The sequence below is a fragment of the Equus caballus genome, chromosome 1 (assembly GCF_041296265.1).
Source record: "Equus caballus isolate H_3958 breed thoroughbred chromosome 1, TB-T2T, whole genome shotgun sequence".
Classification (NCBI taxonomy): domain Eukaryota; kingdom Metazoa; phylum Chordata; class Mammalia; order Perissodactyla; family Equidae; genus Equus; species Equus caballus.
This window is the reverse complement of record NC_091684.1, coordinates 410,001-427,500: the sequence shown is the minus strand read 5'-3', so window position 1 is coordinate 427,500 and position 17,500 is coordinate 410,001. Positions and strand designations below refer to the sequence as shown.

The 17,500-nt window shown below is 60.5% G+C and overlaps 1 long non-coding RNA gene across 1 annotated transcript; it reads right to left on the bottom strand.

Moving 5' to 3' along the window:
- Positions 1-13,571: 13,571 nt before the first annotated feature.
- On the bottom strand, positions 13,572-16,927 carry LOC138925306 (uncharacterized). The gene is made up of 2 exons (XR_011441255.1): positions 14,842-16,927; positions 13,572-14,505 (listed from the first exon to the last, which is right to left on the bottom strand). It is a non-coding gene; the product is annotated as an uncharacterized lncRNA (long non-coding RNA).
- Positions 16,928-17,500: the final 573 nt, after the last annotated feature.

The window sequence follows — 17,500 nt, the reverse complement described above, 5'->3', positions numbered from 1 at the left end:
GGAAGACAGAGCCTCCCGAGGCAAGTCGGCCGCCGGAGCACACACGGGGTCTCACCGCCAGGGGCCTCCAGCACCAGGGGCGGTCCCGCAGCGCCCGGAACGGCGACTGGCCCCGTCGCCCCGCGCGCAGCTCACGGGGGCTCGGCCCCACCACCCACCTCCACGGCCAGGGCTCTCCCGCACACGGCGCCGGCGTCCCACGCCGGGCGCCTGGCGCACGGGCGCCACCCAACCGGAGCCGAGAGCACTTCGCCCGGGTCACCACCGGCCTCGGTGGCCGGAGGCGACACCCGCGCGGCGAGGCCCATTTCGGTCCCGGCCGGTGGGCGGCGCGGCCAGGCGTCTGCCCGGGCGGGGCAGCACCGGCGGCAACGGGGAGCGCGGCGCGCGCGCCTCGACGGAGGGAGCGCGGGCTCGCGGGAAGGCTCCCGGGGACGGCCTCGGGCGCGGACGGGCCACCAGGAAAACACACGCGGGATCCCACCGCCAACGACACGCGAGGGCGGTCCCACGACGCCTGGGACGCCGGCCGGCCTCAGCCACCCTTCGGCCTCCCGCGGGCCCGGCCCCACCGCCGGGGCCTACGTGAGGCGCCCCCGCCGCCGGGGGCCGCCCCGTCCACCCAGCCACCCGTCTGCCTGTCTGGTCTGCTCCGGGACCCACGTCCCGAGGGAACGCGCCCGAGAGCGGCGGCGGCCCCCACCCATGCCCGCACGCCACCACCGGCTGCGGCTCGGGACGGGAGCGAGCGGAGAGCCAGCCGCTCGCGGCGGGGCGGAGCCCGGACAGGGCCGGGCCCTCTCCCCACCCCAGCACGCGACGGGAGAACCACGCGCACGCTCGCGCACACGCGCGGCCCCGCGCCCAACGACGGCCCGGCCGGGCGTGACCCTCCCCCGACTCGGAGGGGGGAGGCGCCGGCCGCGGTAGGCAAAGAGCGGCTCTGCCCACGCGCCACGGTGGTGGCGTCCGTGGCTACTACGCGCAGAGGAGGGGCGGCGGGGGGGTCCGGTACCCCAAGGCACCCTCTCGGATCGCTAGAGAAGGCTTTCTCACCGAGGGCGTGTCGCCCCCGCCCATCGTCCGCCATCGGGCCCACCAAGGCGCTTACAGACACCATGGCCACACAACGCAGGAGGGATCTGCGGTAGAGGTAAGGCCTAGAGCAAGTCGGAGCGTCCGTGGTCAGGGCCGCGAGCCCGCGCTGCCCCGGGCTCGCCATCTCCGGCCACACTGGGCTTAGCTAGGGATCTAAAAGGCCCCTGTGCGGCTCCCAAGTCAGTGCCTCCCCTCAGGCCGAGACCAAGGGAGGCAGAGACTGGGACGGAGGTGCCGATCAAACAGCACCTCCCAACCAAAGAGCCAGCATCACGCCGCTGGCTCGGCCCGCCACAATCACTCCCACACCCGCGTGGAAACCCCAGCAAGGGGAACACGCGGGCACGCGCCCGAGCCTGCCCGCCCCCACACGGCACGCCGTGGGGTGGGGGCGACGAGGCACCCGTCCCCCGCGAGGGGGACGGGCACGCCTCCCTTACCGACTCGACCCCCCGCTTCTCAGACACACCAGCGCAGCGGTCACCTGAGGAGGGCGACGGGAACAGGGAACGACACCGCCACTCGGCCTCGGGCGCCTGAGGGACGACCTGGAACACTCCAGGGGCACCGCCAACGGCCGGGGGAGCGCGCTCACGCGTCCAAGAAGGCGCGCGGCGCGGCGGCAACACGGCCCGCCCCACCGTGGGGAGGGCCGCCCGCGAGACACAGCCAAGAGGCACAGGCGGAGCATCCGCCGCGTCACGGAGACCCCGACACCGCCCACGCCACAAGGCACGGGGCGGGGGAGCGAGGTCGGGCCGGATTCCGCACCCCTGCCACCTCCCACACGCCACTCGCAGCGGGGGAGAACGGGCGAGGGGGCCCGCGGGCAGAGCGAGAAGAGCGGTCCCGTTCGCCATGAACGTCCGTCCCTCGTCTGGCACGGCTTAGGCCCGGCCCGGGAGAGCACAGCATCACCACATCGATCAGCAGCATAACGCGAGGGATCCCCGAGCAAGGGAAGGCCGGCGAGGACAGCCAGCGGAGGAGCCTGCTTCAGCCTCACCGGCCCCCCTCCTCCTCTAGCAAGCGCGGGCGACGACCCCAGGACGAGAACGCCTGACACGCACTGGCACGGAGCCGGCGGGACGGGGTAAGTCGCGACCGCACCCGGGTGCCGGCGGCAGGGAGTGCACGTGGTAGAGGACCCCGCGCCCCTAACCCCGCCGCCCTCGGGTACCAGAGACCGGAGGTGGCACCACGGTCGCGGGGACGCCTGGAACGCACAAGAGCCGGCGCGCAGGCCCCAGCGGGCGGCTCAAGCGGCGGGGGTGGAAACGGGCGTCCGATTCTCGGCCAGAGCCCGGAGACCTCCCCGCACACGCATCCAGGCACCCGGAAGCTCTCGGGCGACTGTCACCCGAGCAGAGCGTGTCAGCACTTATCTGGCGGCACAAAACCACCCATTCAGGGGCAAGAATCGCCGCGCCCGGAGACGGGGCCCACCCACGGATCACGAGGGGAACCCCTGGATCACGGCCACGGCCACCAGACCCCAAGCACGACCCCATCGCCACCAGGCCCGGAGCTCCCGGGGCCATCTGGTCGACCCCAGAAGCGTGGCGGCAGGGGGAGCCGGGGACAGCCTCCCCGGGCCGCCCGCGCGGGCCGGGACCGGTCGGTCCCTCCCTCTGAGTCGCCGGGTCAGGACTTAGAAAAGAATTCCACGGAGGAGCCTCCGGCGACCGGGCCCGGGGCGGGACCGTGGCTCCCGTCCCTCAGCCGGGGCTCCACCTACGCCTCGAGCCGGCCCCCTCCCACCTCCGGACAAAGACGCGACCCGCGAAACTCGGAGAGAGAAGTCCGGTCCGACGGCCCGGACCCACCCCGGGCACGCGTCCCGGCCGGGGACGCCCTCCCCGGCCCGCCCTCGAGGGCTCCCGGGGCCGGTCCACGCTCTTCTCCAGGGCGGGACTTGGACAAAAAACTGCCACGGAGGAGGAGGCATCCGAGGACCGGGCCCGGTCCCCACCGCCAGAGCCGGTCGACTCGGAAGACCAGTGGGGAAAAGGCCAGCCCGGCGGCCGAGCCCGTCGCGCCCTCCACGGGCCTCCCCCGCAAGGCCCCGGCCGGTCCCCCACCTCCGGAGCGGGGCGCGGAAAGGGGATCGGCGACGCGGAAGGCCCGACCACCGGGCCGCCCTCAGGACGACGGCCGGGCACGGGACGAGTTCCCTCGCCCGTTCCCCCGCGGCGGCCCCCCACCCCCTCCCGGGGACGGAGGGGCACCGGCGGCTGCTGGTCGACCCGTCCGGGAGGCCCCACACCCCGGCCGGCACCGGGCGGCGCGGCGACAGCCACCTCCCTCAGTAGCCTGCACCTCCAATCTCCGGCGAGCGGGCGTCGCGCTCACGCCCCGGCGCCACCGGGCCAGATCCCGCCAGCGACGCCGGCCTCCCGGGACTCTGCCTCGGTCACCGCGGCCGAGTCCCGTCCCTTGGCCCGCGTCGCCGGAGCTCCGGAGGAAAGAGACGATATAAAAGCGGCCGCCAGGTGGCACCCGGCGACCGGCGACCGCCTCAGCGGGACGGAGCCGGAGCGCGGGCCCGCCGGGGAGCACAGCCGGGCCGCCGGGCCGCCAGATCCCGTCCCGGCGCCCCCTCGGACCCAGCCTCCCGGCCCAGCTCGGCCCCGGGGCGTCCGCCCGCGGGCTCGCGGCCGCCAAGGCGCAGCCCCAGCCGCAGGAGGGGGACCCGGAAAAGGTTTCTCGGGCGCTCACCGGGAAGGGGACGGGGAGAGTTCCCCCAGAGAGGCCAGGGGTCGGCCCGGGCCGGGCTGAGCCGGTGCGGCCGGGAGGCCGCCGCTTCCCGGAGCGGCCGGAGCGCCCCCGGGGCTCCCGGGAGGACTTAGAAAATCAGGGCGGGCGGGGACGGTCAAACCGAAACCAGGCACGTCATCCGAGAAGGACCGTGATGACGGGAGGAGGAAAGCTTTCAAGCGCAGAGGGTCTGTCGAAGGCAGGCGGAGAGTCTACCCGCTGAAACGGACGAAGATGGGAAAAAGAGGCTAGCTGAGGTGCCGACATTTAAGGAAATTAAAAAAAAAAAAAAAGCACGAGGGCGTGGAGAACTGGGGGAAAATCAACACTGAGAAATCTACCCTCTGAAACTGACGAAGATGGGCAACAGGGGCTAGCTCGGGTGGCAATCTTTAAGCAGAACACACACACACACACACACACACACACAAGCGCGTAGAGACCTGGGGAAAAAGCAACGCTGAGAAATCTACCCTCTGAAACTGACGAACATGGGCAACACAGGCTAGCTCAGGTGGCAATCGTTAAGCAAAAAAATAAATAAATAAAATAAAAAACTACAATGGCGAGGAGACCCGGTGAAAAAGCAACCCTGAAAAAAGGTACCCTCTGAAACGGAGGAAGCAGGGCAACAGAGCCTAGCTCAGGTGACAATATTTAAGCCAAAAAGAAAGAAAGAAAGAAACAAAGAAACAAAGAAAAGAGCAAGGGAGTGGAGACCTTGGGAAAGAGCGATACTGAAAAATCTAGCCTCTGAAACTGACAAAGATGGGCAACACACGTTAGCTCAAGTGCCAATCTTGCAAAGAAAACACACACACTCACACACACACACACACACTGAGGGACGTGGAGACCTGGGGAAAAAGCAACACTGAGAAATCCACCCTCTGAAGCTGACGAAAATGGGCCACAGAGGCTAGCTCAGGCGGCAATCGTTAAGCAAAAGAAACACACAAGGGCGTGGAGACCTGGGGAAAAAGCAACACTGAGAAATCCACCCTCAGAAACTGAGAAAGAAGCGCAACAGAGGCTAGCTCAGGTGGCAATCGTTAAGCAAAAGAAACACACAAGGGCGTGGAGACCCGGGTAAAAAGCAGCACGGAGAAATCCACCCTCTGAAACTGAGGAACATGGGCAACAGACGCTAGCTCAGGTTGGAACCTTTAAGCAGAAAAGAAAGACACCAGGGCGTGGAGAGCTGGCGAAAAAGCAACACTGAGAAATCTACCCTCTGAAACTGAGAAAGAAGCGCAACAGAGGCTAGCTCAGGTGGCAATCTTTAAGCAAAAGAAACACACAAGGGCGTGGAGACCTGGGGAAAAAGCAACACTGAGAAATCCACCCTCTGAAGCTGACGAAAATGGGCAACAGAGGCTACCTCAGGTGGCAATCATTAAGCAAAATAATAAAATAAAATAAAAAACTACAATGGCGAGGAGACCCGGTGAAAAAGCAACCCTGAAAAAAGGTACCCGCTGAAACGGAGGAAGCAGGGCAACAGAGCCTAGCTCAGGTGACAATATTTAAGCCAAAAAGAAAGAAAGAAAGAAAGAAAGGAAGAAAGAAAGAAAAGAGCAAGGGAGTGGAGACCTTGGGAAAGAGCGATACTGAAAAATCTAGCCTCTGACTGACAAAGACTGGCAACACACGTTAGCTCAAGTGCCAATCTTGCAAAGAAAACACACACACTCACACACACACACACTGAGGGACTTGGAGACCTGGGGAAAAAGCAACACTGAGAAATCCACCCTCTGAAGCTGACGAAAATGGGCCACAGAGGCTAGCTCAGGTGGCAATCGTTAAGCAAAAGAAACACACAAGGGCGTGGAGACCTGGGGAAAAAGCAACACGGAGAAATCCACCCTCTGAAACTGACGAAGAAGGGCAACAGATGCTAGCTTAGGTTCAATATTTGAGCAAAAAAAAAAAAAAAAAAAACCCACACACAAGGGCGTGCAGAACTTGGGAAAGAGCAAGACTGAGAAATCTACCCTCTGAAACTGACAAAGATGGGCCACAGAGGCTAGCTCAGGTGGCAATCGTTAAGCAAAAGAAACACACAAGGGCGTGGAGACCTGGGGAAAAAGCAACACTGAGAAATCTACCATCTGAAACTGAAGAAGATGGGCAACAGAGGCTAGCTCAGGTGGCAATCATTAAGCAAAAAAAATAAAAAATATAAAAATACAATGGCGAGGAGACCCGGTGAAAAAGCAACCCTGAAAAAAGGTACCCGCTGAAACGGAGGAAGCAGGGCAACAGAGCCTAGCTCAGGTGACAATCTTTAAGCCAAAAAAAAAAAAAAAAAAGAAAAGAAAAGAGCAAGGGAGTGGAGACCTTGGGAAAGAGCGATACTGAAAAATCTAGCCTCTGAAACTGACAAAGATTGGCAACACACGTTAGCTCAAGTGCCAATCTTGCAAAGAAAACACACACACTCACACACACACACACTGAGGGACTTGGAGACCTGGGGAAAAAGCAACACTGAGAAACCTACCCTCTCAAACTGACGAAGATGGGCAACAGATGCTAGCTTAGGTTCAATATTTGAGCAAAAAAAAAAAAAAAAAAACACACACACACACAAGGGCGTGCAGAACTTGGGAAAGAGCAAGACTGAGAAATCTACCCTCTGAAACTGACAAAGATGGGAAACAGAGGCTTAGCTCAGGTGGCAATCTTTAAGCAGAAAAAAAAAAAACAACAACAACAAAAAACCCCCACAATGGAGTGGAGACCCGGGGGAAATCAACACTGAAAAATACAAATACAATGGAAGGCCAATAGACAGAGCAGGCACTTTCACCTGGGGAGGAGGAGGTACGCATGGATGACCAATAAGCGCATGCAAAGATGTGAGCTGTTCCCTGGAAAAGCAAGTGAGAAAATTAGAGGGAGACATTGTGGGGACACACGGGTGAGACTGGCTTCTTCCAAATACAGGAACAGGATCAAACTGCTAGTGAGGTCGCGGAGAAGCCAAGTCAGTCACTCACGCCTCACTGGTGGTGAAGGGAAACGGTATGGCCTCTGTGAAAAATGGCGTGGCGGGTTCCAAAACTCACACGCCGCGGAAACAACCACCGAAAGTGGCAACCTACATAAGCCCTTGGTGTATCTTGCCTCCTAAGAGCGTCTGTATGTAGCTGGAGCCTTGGGTCGTTAAGGCTTCCACAGTGATCTGTGGTGGTGGTGGGGGGGGGCCTTGGGCCTTGGGGGTCTCCGCTGGACCTCCAGGAAGTCAGCTTTTGTGGAGTCCCGTGAGTCCTTCCAGGGAGGGAGGCATCCAACCCGAGGGTGGTCTGGAGGGCACCACTCCCGCCACTCCCGGGGGCTGGGGCGGGGGGCGGGGTGGGGGCTGCGGCCACGTTCCTGTTCATTCACACAGAATCCGGGGCATGAATGTTCTTAGCAGCTCTGTTCCACACAGACCCACACTGGAAACCACACAGATGTCCTGCAAGTCCCATCCCTTGCTCATGTCGCCGGGGCTCCGGAGGAGGGCCACTCTGTAAAAGCGGCCGCCAGATGGCGCCCAACAACCGGCGCGGAGGGGTCAGCGGGAGGGAACCGGGTCACCGGCCAGCGAGAGTGCACAGCCTGAGCCCACCGCCGGGTCAGGTCTCTCTCTGTCTACCTCTGTCTCTGTCTCTCTGTCTCTCTGTCTCTGACTCTGTCTCTCTCTCTCTTTCTCTCTGGGCCCGCTTGGGGCGGCCGGGAGGTCACCACGCGAGGCCCCAGGATGTCCACCTCGGAGCTCCCAGGCAGCACAGGGCAACCCTGGGCGCAGAAGGAGGTCTTGGAAAATCGGCGGGGAGGGGGGTGGGGTGGGTGGGCTTGCCAGGAAGGGGACAGACTCCCCACGTGACTCCTGGGCCGGGCCGGGGCTGCCGGCTGGCTGACGCGGACAGAGGGTGGAAAAGTCCCCGGAGATGCCACGGGGCAGGCCGGGGCTGCCGGCCCCCGATTCCCTGAGCGGCCCGAGCACTTCCCGGGTCCCGGGAGGACTTAGAAAATCAGGGCGGGGTGGGGGGTGGGGGTCGCTGTCAAACCGAAACCATGCACGTCATCAGAGAAGGACCGTGACGACGGAGGAATTGTCCGCAGTCTGTCAGGAATTGTGTGCAGCCTGTCACTTCCGGCCCAGAGGGTCTTTCTAAGGCAGACGGACAGACAGAGCCCACAAGTCGTAGAGGAAAGGACCGAGCCGCTTGGCCGCTGAAAAGTTTACAAGACAAAACGGGTCTCCCTCCGCACGGGGCCACAGCAAAGCCCAAAGATGACACACGGGGGGAGCATGGGTGCAGATTCACGTGTGGTGATAAGAATATGGATTTCAGCAGGGCTTCCCGTCCTCATCAACAAGCAGAAGCACCCAAATGGTGCGGGTTGGGGGCAGAGACCTCACAGCCATTCCCTCCACAAATCGAGTTCCCCGGGACATCCTCACAGCGCCGTGCTGTGAGTGTGTGTGGGTGTTTAAAATGGGGTAAATGTGGACGTGGAACTGCTCCGTGAAACCAAAATAACAACAGTCGTAGATCTTCTTTGGTCATTTAGAAAATTCTTCCCCCCCCCCCCCCCCCAGCGGTGCACGTATTTCCCTTCCAAAAAAGAAGAACGGGAAAGGAGATGTTAAAGGCAAGCAGAGAGAGGAAAACTGTTGCAAAACAAAAGCTGAGCTCCCGTCCGAGGGAGGCCTCCTCCGTTAGAGGCCTAGGAAATCATTCTGACAAAATGGAGGATCTCTGTCTTTGGTGTCGATTCCCTCAGAGGTCAAGAGAAACCTTTTCCAATGTCTTTATCAGGAGGAGACTAGAAGTTAGAGAAAAGTATCCTTTCGAGAGCGAGAAAAACCAATTCTGATTTTGCATCAGCTTCCCTCCGATCTTGAAACTCATTGACTTGATTCCATTCTGTCGATGGAAATAATCCGGAACCAATCTATCCGTGAAAATCGGGGTGAGTTTATTCTGACCTAAGATGTAAGGACTGTGGCCCGGGGCCTTTCTTCCTGAAGGAAGAAAGGGCGCCCGGGAAGTGGGGTGTACAGAGTGCTTCTAGACCCCCAGAGAGGACGTTTCACATAGGATCGAAAGGTCCCTTGGACGATAGTCGCGACACTGCTCTGTCAGCACAGCGATCGACAGACACCGCTGGGTGGCAGGTCTGTTGTCTGGGCCTGGGTGGTCACAGGTGAGCCGGATGGTCAAAGGTGAGCGCAACCATCCGTTCCTAGCCTAAGGAAAGATGCCTCTCCTTAAGGAAAGGCCCGAGCACGGGGAAGCTGCTCCTTTCCCTTAAGGGCATTGGTTCTTGCCGTAGGAAATGTTTAAAGCAGATCTACGATGCAATGCGTGCTCGACGGCCACGTCAGGCCCTTTTGGAAAAACACTGTCAGGCCGAATTAGGCCGACACCCAATGGCTTCCTCATAGACTCCAATAGATCCTATCGCTCGCCATTTCTATCTGTCCACTCGTTCCAATTTTAGGCCACTTGACCACGAACAGACCTTTTTCTCAGATTTTTTTCCCCGTGATCACCTTTTCACAGACAAAACGATCTTTACTTTTTAGGCCCTCTTGCCTGAAGGCAGCCATCTCACTTTCCTTGAACACAAAGATGTTTCCCATATTCACTTTTAGTGGCTTTTTGTTTTGTTTTGTGTTGTTTTGTTTTGAGGACGATGAGCCCTGAGCTAACTGCTGCCAATCCTCCTCTTTTTGCCGAGGAAGGCTGGCCCTGAGCTAACCTCCGTGCCCATCTTCCTCTATTTCATATGTGGGACGCCTACCACCACGTGGCTCGCCCAGCGGTGCCACGTCCACCCCCGGGATCCGAACCGGCGAACCCCGGGCCGGCGAAGTGGAACAGGCACACTTAACCAGCGCGCCACTGGGCCGGCCTAGTGGCTTTCATCGCATTCGTTAAGTAGAATTTTTAACCCTCACGAACCTTAATTTTGGTGAAAACTAAGAAGTCAGCAATTAGGAACTGTCCTTCCCATGAGCAGTCTGTCGCTTGGCCAATTTCTAAACACTTGGCCACTTTTAGAAACATGGGATTTCATAGGTTTATCTCTTCCTTCGCTTTATTTGATTTCATCTCACTTTAGTTTTTGGGTGAGGAAGATCGGCCCTCACAGAGCTGACGCCTGTTGCCAATCTTCCTCTTCTTTCTGCTTGAGGGAGAGCGGGCCCGAGGTAACACCTGCGCCCCACTTCCTTGATCTTGCGGACGGGATGCCACCACAGCCCGGAGTGAGGAGCGGTGGAGGTCCACGCCCGGGATCTGAACCCGAGGACCCCAGGCTGCCGAAGCTGAGTGCAGGAGCTTAACCACTATGCCGCCGTGCCGCCGTCCCCTGTCAAAGCTTTTAATAAAGCACGAGACGTGTTCCTCGATAGACCCAAAGGTCTTTTCGTTTCCGTATCCTCACAAACCCAAAGTAGATAAACTTCTATTTAGCCACTCACGTCTCAGGTTCTATCTTACTCGGAAATGATCTACATCGTCAAGGAAATTGTTTTTGTCTTAAGTTTGGCACCCGAGCTAACGACTGTTGCCAATCTTCCGTTTTTGTTTCCCCCCCCCCCGCGATTTTTCTCCCCAAATCCCCCCCATGACATAGTTGTCTATCTTAGTTGAGGGCCGTTCTAGTTGTGGCATGTGGGACGCCGCCTCCACACGGCCCGACGAGCGGTGCCGTGTCCGTGCCTGGGATCTGAACGGGCAAAACCCTGGGCCGCCGAAGGGGAGCGTGTGAACTTAACCACTCGGCCACGGGGCTGCCCCCGTCCGTGGACTTTTTTATCACCTGATTTCACCTCGCAAAACTTCAAAGCTTCAAGTTATCAGAGAGGTTTGGGAAGTTGTTTTTATTTATTTAATTAATTTATTTTTCGAGGAAGACGAGCCCCGAGCTGACACCTGCTGCCAATTCTCCTCTTTTTGCCCCGGGAGAGTGGTCCCGAGCTAACATCCGTGCCCATCCTCCTCCCGTTGATAGGCGGGACGCCAACCACAGCGTGGCTCACCAAGCGGCGCCACGTCCGCACCCCGGATCCGAACCGGCGAACCCCTGGCCGACAAAACGGAACGTGCGAACTTAACTGCTGTGCCGCCGGGCTGGCCCTTCGGGAAGTTCTTTTCAGGACACGGGCCATAAACTAGAATCACCGCTACAGGTTTATCGGAGCGACATCAGCGTTCGTGGTGGATTGAGTCGTCCCCTCTGTCTCTCCCCTCCAGGGGACAACCAAAGGGACGTCTATCGACCCACCCACCAAGGATTCCCCCCCCCCCCGCATGGCACAGCAGGATGCCTGAGAGATCCACGCAGCCCTACAGCGGCAAGTCACATTCGCACAGTCAAAATTCAATGGCAGAGGGGGCTGGCCCCGTGGCCGAGTGGTTAAGTTCGCACGCTCCGCTGCAGGCGGCCCAGTGTTTCGTGGGTTCGAATCCTGGGCGCGGACATGGCACTGTTCATCAGACCACGCTGAGGCAGCGTCCCACATGCCACAACTAGAAGAACCCACAACGAAGAATACACAACTATGTACCGGGGGGCTTTGGGGAGAAAAAGGAAAAAATAAAATCTTTAAAAAAAAAATTCAATGGCAGAGACAAAACGTTAAGGTCAGCGAGAGGGAAGAGAATAACCGGCCCAGGAGCAACAGTGTGAAGAACATGGAGAAGACGGGTCCTAGACGCCGGGGTCCCCGGAGCAGCAATTTCATCAGAGGCCCGCGAACGTCCACGATCTCCACACCACGTTTATGGCCGACTGCGTGTGTGGGTCCTTTGGAATCGACCAGGCTACCGTCTGGGCCACTTTGGGACATCGTGTCTAGCTGCCCCGAGCGGTGGAGCTGTCGTTCGAGTGTAAGATGGGGCCCGTCCGGGGAGAGCATGGGGACGGGGAAAGGGAGGCCGCGGGAAGTCACAGAGTCTGAGGTGTTCGGGGGAGACCGACTCTTCTAAAGTGGAGGCGGTAGAAGGAGAGCAGCAGGATTTTTGGATTTTTGTTCTCTCTGTTAGGTATCTGGGTCCGGAGGAGAGTGGGGCGGGGGGGGATGGTTGTGGTGGTGGTGGTGGTGGTGGGTGTGAGGCTGAGGCAGGGCTGGTGTTTCCTTTCCGGGTCAGGTGAAAGAGCTCCTCCAGTGGAGGTTTTTGGACAAGGGGTCTGGTCTGGCAGGATGGGAGGTTGCGGGTCGAGCCACAGGGGAATCTGTCGTAGCTCAGACTCGGGCCTTTGAAGAAATAGACAGAGAGAGGAGTTTTGCTCTGTCTGTCACCGCAGCCGGCACCTCAGGAGCAACAACAGAAGGCTTCCCGAATGAGTGAAGGGGCAGGAGCCAGCGTGCCCCGTGCCTCTCTCAGCCCTGCGCCGGCAGGGAAGGAAGCAGGCAGGCAGGCAGGCAGGCAGGCCTCAGGGCTACTCCCGTCCTACTGCCCGGTGGTCCCTGTCCCGGCCCCGCCCCCACTCTCCCCCTGACCCTCACCGCTCCCCAGCCCTCTTGTCAGCCAGAGAGGCGATGGGGGGGGCGGGGCGGTCCCAGAACAAGTTTCCTCTCATCCACCATCATCTTGCCACCCTGACGACTTGGCCCGAGATCCTGCCTAGGCTGTAGCCGTGTGTGGTTTTCCTGTGGACAAGGGGGCCGGTTCACCATTTCGGAGGAAACCCCTAGCCTTCCACTGCCGAGTCGAGTCGGTGGGACTCGCCAGCCTGGGAGGGGGGAGGGGGGAGGGGAGGTCAGGCCCATTCATTCCGACGGGCCTGGTGTCAGGGCTTCATTCAAGTGCAGGAAGCTCTCTCCCATGGCCTCGGGCTCTTTTCCATTGAACGGCTTTCTTCAATTCCCCCACCCTTAGGCCGCAGTCCGCCAAGGGCCGGGAGGCAGGGAGGGAAGATGTTGGGGCAGGGTGGCTGTCTGAGAAACTCGCCTCGTCTGGGGCAGAAAGAGTGCCCCCCTCCTTTCTCTAACCCTACTAGACTGCTTGAGGATCACGGACGGTTTGGCTCATCGATGAGCCCTGCGTTATGGGCCCGGCAAGCAAACTCCTAACTGGCAACCCGCTGCTCTAGGCGTGTGTGGGTTTTTTGATCATTCACCTTCAAGTTCGCACGACATTGGTCCGTGTCCCCCGCCCCAGCTTCCCATGGGAAATCCTCCGTCTCTTTCCACAGACTCACTGGCGACTTCACACAGCGCCTGCCTCCTCCTCCTCCTCCTCCTCCTCCTCCTCCTCCTCCTCCTCCTCCTCCTCCTCTGAAGGGGCTGACCCCGTGGCCGAGCGGTTGAGTTTGCACGCTCCGCTTCAGCGGCCCGGGGCTTCAAAGGTTCGGATCCTGGGCTCGGACACGGTACCGCTCATCAAGCCACGCTGAGGTGGCGTCCCACACGGCAGAACCAGAGGGACCCTCAAAGAGAATATACAACTAGGTACTGGGGTGCTCTGGGGAGAAGAAGAAGAAGGAGGAGGAATAAAAAGAAAAGATAAGATTGGCAATGAGCTCGGGTGCCGGTCTTTAAAAAAAAAAAAAAAAAAAAGAGGAAGAAAGATGGACAAACAGGAACGAATCCCACTGACGGCACCTCCAAATGGTGGGGGGTAGGGGTGTGGGGGGGGTGGGGAGTGGCATCATCGGGCCAATGGTGACTCTAAGTCGTGATCCCGCGGTTGTGTTATTTGATATTTTATCGAATCGATTTATTATTTTATTTTTGAGGAAGATGAGCCCTGAGCGAACATCTGCCGCCAATCCTCCTCTGTCGGCCGAGGAAGACTGGCCCTGAGCTGACATCCGTGCCCATCCCCCTCTACTTTCCAGGTGGGATGCCTGCCATAGAGTGTCTCGCCAAGCGGTGCTGGGTCCTGCGCCCGGGATCCGGACCGGCGAACCCGGGGCCGGCGGAGCGGAACGTGCGAACTTCACCGCTGCGCCACCGGGCCGGCCCCCGGAGTTGTTTTAAAAATCCAGTAAGGGGCTGGCCCCGTGGCCGAGTGGTTAAGTTCGCGCGCTCCGCTGCAGGCGGCCCAGTGTTTCGTCGGTTCGGATCCCGGGCGCGGACACGGCACTGCTCATCAAACCACGCTGAGGCGGCGTCCCACATGCCACCGCTAGAAGGACCCACAACGAAGAACACACAACTATGTACCGGGGGGCTTTGGGGAGAAAAAGGAAAGACAAAAAATAAAATCTTCAAAACTCCAATAAAACTTTGAGTGAAGACGACGAGGAGGATGCGAAACGTATCTCACGCCTCCGAGCCGAGCCGTCCGTTTAGGAAGGGGGACGAGGACCCTTTGTAAGCGATGTCCCTTTTTAAGCACCATTCTAAACCACAGAACAGAACTCCCTCTCCTCGACCCGGAGCGACCCGGAGCGAGGAGGTTCCTGGGTGTGTCAGAGAGGGCCACGTCCTCTGCAGCACGAACGAACCGCCAGGGTTCGGCCACGGGAAAGAATTTCTTCCTCTCCAGGTGGACTAAAAGTCGCCGACGGCAGCGGGCGTAGGTGCTATCCTTCCCGTCCAGGAAAGGCAGGGAGAACTTCAGCCGTGAAGAGAAGGAGGTCTTCCTCACTCCCCGTTTCGGGAGGGCCCCTTTGGCAGGGGAGTTTTGTCTCCTGATTTCAAGTCAGGAAGAAAAGGGAGAGAGAGAGAGAGTGTCCTTCTCGTGTCAGGTCGGTCTGAGGGGGACCTCCTCTGGTTTCCTCCCTTCCCAGGGAAGGCCGTTCGCTCCTTCTTCTAGAAAAAGCTCCCAAAGCACCACCGCCCAGGATGGTTGACCTACGCCCATCGTCCCTCCTTTCCCAATCATTTCTACCGCGACAGAGGGACAGAGGCCCCGGCCCCATCCCCATCCCCACCCCCACCCCCATCGCCTGCCTCCTTGATGGCCAAAGGAGCTGCCTCTGAGAATGGAACGGGGCTTGGAAACCTTCTAGAGGGGTGACTCTCACCTGCCTGCCTGCTGGGAAAAGCACCCACGCTGTCCATCGGACTGCTCTTTTGGGCAAACGTAGGCGTGCCACGTAGCGATCGACAGCTATGGCGGGGGGGCGGGGGCGGGGTGGCGTGGTGGTGCCCAGGATCCACGACACGTGACGGCTGCGGAGCACGACAGCCCTAAGACCTTGAGGGAGACGGGGTGGCGCGTGAATCCTTTCGGAACGAGAACGACAGGAAACGCTGACGGGGACGTGTTCTCGTCTCGAGAACACACCAACGCCTCGCACGGTGTCTGACCCGGGGTGCCTCTGACTTTTGTCATCAGAGAAGATCCTGTCGACCGCCCCTCACGCTTTGGGGAAAAGGGGAGAGGGACTCGGTAGCACGGGAGAAGCCATCCATCCGCCCTTCCTTTCCGTCTTCACGGCTCCTTCTCGTGGAAAACGAGGAAGCCGTCCGGAGGAACGGAACACTGACCCGGGCCAAAGCGTGGCCCAGCCTGAGCCTCCAAAACCTTCTGCTAAGTGAGAGGTGCCAGACATCCAAGGCGACCTACGTTGCGATTCCACACAGAGGAGAGAGCTAGAACGGTCCAACCCTAGAGGGCGACAGCAGATGGCGGCGGTGGTGGTGGTCGTGGTGAGGCAGATCCGGGAGTGGGGCCGTTTTTTCTTTCGGAGGGAGGGGATGGAAACGGAAACCTTCTGGAAATAGATAGCCGTGACGGATGCGCCACCTTGGGGAGGGAGACTCCCGAAGGCCACTGGCTTGTGCCCCGTGGAAAGGATGGATTCGGTGGGATGGGAATTCTACCTCCGTGTAGAGCGTGTGGTAAACCACGAGGTGGGTGGGTGGGTGGATGGCCTCCCTGCCTCGCCTCCACCTAGACGTCCACACACAGAGACCGACGAGGGAGGGAGGGAGGGAGAGAGACAAGGTGGACAGAGGCCAAGGCCGAGGCCGAGGCAGTGAGCGAGTAAGTGATCGACCCTGGCCATAGGGATTCCTCAGAGGGCGTCTCTTGGCTCCCCAAACGAAGAATGTGTGTGGAGATCGAGAAAGATCACCGACCTAGGAGAACCAGCAAGACTTCCTCACCCTCCAGAGAGCCGCTGGGCCCCTGCCGTCCCTGCCACCGCCACCCCTACCCCTCGCCTTTGGCAGCGACGCCAACGAAAGGCAGGCAGACGAGTGGGAGAGTCGTGTGGTGGTGTCCCCCAAGGAAGGTGGGTCCATGCCGACGAGCGGTCGTCGGCGTGTGGAAAAGCCAGAGGCGGGCTGACTAGAAGGAGGGCGTCCTGGGGGAAGGGGCCAGGGTGTGAGGGAGAGAGGCCTGTTTCTCTTCCCCTGTTGGTCCCAAGTCAGGGGCCCAAAGGAGGAAAGCTGTCCGTTCCTTTCCGACTCGGACGGTTCGGGCGGGACCGACCGATCCCCGCGGCGGCGCGGTCGGGGCTTTCTGGACCAGAACCCCTCTCTCCGTCGCCTTTCGACCACACACACGCTTTAGAGGCCAAGAGAAAATGGATCGGGTCTCTCTGTCTCTCTCCCTAGAAAACAAGGGCCGGGGGCCGAGCCCGTGGACGAGCGGTCAAGTACGCGCCCCCACCCCGACCCCCGGCTTCGACGGCCCAGGTTTTCACCGGTTCGGATCCTGGGCGCAGCCCCAGACCCAGCATCGCCCTTCAAGCCCACATAGCAGAAACCCGAAAGACCTACCACTGGAACCTACAACTATGGATGGACGGGACGGGACGGGACGGGGCGGGGCGGGGCGGGGCGGGGGTGGGGGGGGGCGGCTTTGGGGAGAAGGAAGAAAGAAAAAATAAAAGAAACACAAGGACGGTCATCGCGATAGTTCTTTCCACTTCCATCCATATGTTAACAGGACCCAAGTTTCCCGACCTCCATTTGGATGTATGTTAACTAAATGGAGAAGCTATTCAAAGGACTCCTCTAAAGAAGTCCACGTTCTTCTTTCTAAATGATAATGAAAATCATTGTCACCACCGCTCTTCCGACCCTCCATGTCCAGACGGCCTCCCGCCCCTCCCCCATCCCCAACTCCCGCCCCGCCCCGCCCCGCGCCGACCCCCGCCCCCCCCCCCCCCCCCCGGCATTCGCCCCGCCCACCTTTCCCTCTCCACTCCTACCCCCCCGCCCCCCGCCGCCCGGGACACCACCCCCCGCACCCCCCCCCCCCCCCCCATCCCGGCCGGGCCACCTGGTCGACCTCCTCGAACACTATATAAGAGGATGCCGGGCAGCCGGTGGCGCCCGACAAGCGGCCTCCTCACCGGCCGGACGGATCAGCCTCGCGGGGGCGGGCGATGGGGAGGCGTTCGTCCAGGTCAGGTCAGGTCGGGGGAGGGAGGATGCAGCGCCGGCCGGCCTGGTGCGTCGCCTGGTCCCGATCCACCCCGCGTCTCGTTTCTCGGGCCGGGACGAGTACAGGCGGGGAGGCCGACTCGGTCACGGAAAGCGGCCTTGGGGAGGTTTTGGCGAACGTCCCTGTCCCAGGGCCGTCTGCCGACTAGGGGACGGAGTCCTCCTCCATGCGCCTTCTCGCCCCCAGTCGGGCGGGTTGTGGGTCGCGCGGTCGACTTGGCCATTTCACCGGAGGCGTCCTGCCTGCCGGGGCTCCCTCCCTCGGGCCGGTGCGAGCGGTCCTCG